Consider the following 1088-nt stretch of genomic DNA (forward strand, 5'->3'; position numbering starts at 1 on the left):
GTGTTAAACCCTCAGGCCATGAATCATCTAATGCCTTAGCACATTTCATTTGCATCAAAATGGCTTTCATTTTCTGACCCCAAATATCAAAATCAATTTTACCATCAAATTGACTCACTTCAAATTTTACAGTAGCCATAATGCATGCAAGTTATTACAAACAGGATTTAGCAAGAATTCAGAACAGTTGAAACAGAAGCCCTAAGTTGCCAACTTTGAAATCACAGTAAATCACAAAGTAATACAGGATTTCAATAATCTAATAAATATCAGTAGAGAGAATAGGCTAGATCAATTAACATAAAATAATTAATGAGATCAGATTATAAGGTTTCACAGATCTCTCCAGCAAGATTCTCCCAAATTACACACCCGTACTTGATTTATCTCAGATTCCAGTGGTTTCGCAGGAGCCACTGGACAAAGATTAGTCTCAAGAGGGTTTCAACGGTGTACTGAAAAATTCGGGAAAGTTCAAGAAACTCAAATTTCTCAAGTGTAATATACAATAAATTGAAAAGATCTCACCCAGCGAGTTCAATGACTCGAGGCAGTTCAAATCTGCTTCTCAGCAGTTCCAAAAATTCAAGATCTATTGAAGATCCACCTTTCTCTCCAAGATCCAGGTATCTTGCTCATCAATAAGGCTCTACTTTTGGTCGATTTCAATTTCTTGCTTCTCAATAAGGCTCTGATACCACTGTAAGGCAAATGTCACACAATATTAGAACGAGAAGCAAGAAATTGAAATCGACCAAAAGTAAACTGTGCAAAAAATTAAAGAATCAACACAAGATTTCTCTCGGCCTAAGCCGCGGAGGTTCGACGACCACATCTAACGCCTACATCCCACGTTGAGCATCCAACAAGTTGGATTACGCTCGGTTGCACTAGAATAGCCAAAAATGGCAACGAAGGGTTACAAATGTTCAACAAATACACTGAGATGAAGCAAAGATACTTATCTCTCAAGATGAACTCAAAACCTTCGAAGAATCACGAAGAAACTTCACTGCATCCCTCTCAAAACATCACAACAGAAGAGGACACAAACAATTACAGATAATCACTCAGAATATCTAAAAAAA

General features: G+C 37.1%; 1 pseudogene; it reads left to right on the forward strand.

The window, feature by feature from the left end:
* Positions 1-312: 312 nt before the first annotated feature.
* The window catches only part of LOC111400342, a 2528-nt pseudogene continuing 1752 nt past the window's right edge, over positions 313-1088 (forward strand).

This window comes from Olea europaea, chromosome 10 (assembly GCF_002742605.1).
Source record: "Olea europaea var. sylvestris chromosome 10, O_europaea_v1, whole genome shotgun sequence".
In the NCBI taxonomy this organism is placed as follows: Eukaryota; Viridiplantae; Streptophyta; class Magnoliopsida; order Lamiales; family Oleaceae; genus Olea; species Olea europaea.